General features: G+C 39.9%; 1 non-coding gene across 1 annotated transcript; it reads left to right on the top strand.

The window, feature by feature from the left end:
- Positions 1-1,225: 1,225 nt before the first annotated feature.
- Positions 1,226-1,334, top strand: LOC122118901. Its single transcript, XR_006149454.1, has one exon. It is a non-coding gene; the product is annotated as a U6 spliceosomal RNA (small nuclear RNA).
- Positions 1,335-1,982: the final 648 nt, after the last annotated feature.

The following is a 1,982-nucleotide window of genomic DNA, read 5'->3' as shown; positions in this document are numbered from 1 at the left end:
TCTCTTCTCTATTTTATCTAAGCCGTGGTCTAGTCAGAGCCAAAACAGATCTATGTACCCAGAGCCTGGGAGGCTCCCGAAAGGGGGTGAGGCAGTCACATACAAAAAATGAGGGGTAGGATGGGGAGGGATGCAGTATTGAAGTGACTCAGAAGGAAAAGATGTGATTAGGCGGGAGTTAAGGATGAATGTGGTTGCTGGGACTAATGAAAATTTCCCAGTCTGTGTGTGATTTAGCAACATTTCTTCAGGATTACTGCATGTACAGGGCTAATAGGGGATGATAGAAATGTTTATCCAGGGATAGTAGCTGGAAGGGAAGATACTTGGAGTCTGTCTGGGCTTCTGTTTCCAACTTGCTGCCATTATCGTCCAAACCAGGCCTCTGCCAGTCTTGCATTTTCTGACATTTCACATCCAGAATTGTGTTGGCAGAGCTGCAGTATGATGTTTGGTTTCCTATTTCCCTATCTGTACGATGGTGTACAATCTGTACATTGAGACAAAAAGGGTAAGTGTAGACACTAGTGATTCTTGATTTCCTTTTGCAGATACTGCCAGATACTGCTGATTGAACACTGCATGTTCCCCTGGTAAAGATGGGGGTGGTCTCAGAATCCTTCAGAACATTGTTCTAGGTATATTCCTTGGAGCAGGTATGCAAGTAAATGACTTACAATTCCTGAACTAGATGCCCTTCCACAATTTCTTCACTGCTATAATTCTAAGATGATAAGATTCAAGTTTTCACATGTCATTTTGTTATTCAATCAACAAATATTTATGGGTTCTTATACGTGGTAAACATTGTACTAAATGCTGGGTGTAACTGATGAATAAAATTCAGTTAGCTCCTACCTTGTTGGAACTTAGAGATTGTAAGTACTTTGACAAACGTTTTACATTTGTCAAATGTTTGATTTGACAAATGTTTTACATTCCAGTAACTCTTAGTATGGTGCAGGGCAATCAAAATAATCTGACAGTGGGAAGGGAAGAAAGTAGATGTTATTAAGAACCTTGGTTGGGTAAGACATAAATACATTATCCAATTTAATCCTCACCACCACCTACTGAATTAGGTAATAGTCACAATTTACAGATGAGAAAAATGAGGTATGCAAAATTAAGTTGCTGAATGTCTAAGAGTGATAAGTGGTAAAGTTGAGATTTGACCTTGAATTAATTTAAGACAAAAGACAATGCTTCAAAAAGATTCTTTTGGGTGCTCATTTTGGCAGCTTGTACACTAAAACTGGCACAATAGAGAGAAGGATTTAGCATGGCTCCTGAAAAAGGATGACACACAAAATCACGAAGCATTCCATAGTTTTAAATAAAAGGTTAAAAACATTATTTTGGCGGTACCGGCATTTGAACCTAGTTGCTTGGGTAGGTGTTGTACTGCTTGAGCCATGTCTTCCACCCTTTTTGCTTTATGTTTCAGATAATAGACAATGTGGATCATGGTCCTCCTGTATTTACCTAGCTCATACCTGGGGTTATTGGTGTTCACCATCATACCTCACTAGCTTTTTGACATAGTATCTTACTAACTTCTGCCCAGATGCACCTCAAACCACAATCCTTCCATCTCTGAAGGCTTTCCATAGGCAATGCTATATAATCAAAAAGGAATTAGAATAGAAAGACCTGGAAAAGTCTTAGCCTGAGAGTGGAAACAATTAAAAAAATCACAGGTAGGAGAAAGCATCAAGTGTGTGACCAGCAATGGATGGGTAGATTAGTAAGGCTAGATGGAAGCCAGATGTCATTCATGAAGAAAATGAAAGAGTGATACTGATGGCATTTTGGAGATCTCCAGGGCTGCCTTAGCCATGGCAGACACAAATGTCAAAACTTTGAGCTTAGTATAACTTCAAAGGAGTGAACCTGGGTATCTGACCTCTGAGCCACTTCAAGTTTCTGTTCCATGCATTTGAGTGTAGATAGCACTGCAATAGCTTCAGCAGGCCCTGGCT

This window comes from Dipodomys spectabilis, unplaced genomic scaffold (genome assembly GCF_019054845.1).
Source record: "Dipodomys spectabilis isolate Male_0828 unplaced genomic scaffold, ASM1905484v1 ptg000157l, whole genome shotgun sequence".
In the NCBI taxonomy this organism is placed as follows: Eukaryota; Metazoa; Chordata; class Mammalia; order Rodentia; family Heteromyidae; genus Dipodomys; species Dipodomys spectabilis.
Note: the sequence above shows the minus strand (reverse complement) of the source record. Positions and strands in the feature narration are given on the sequence as shown.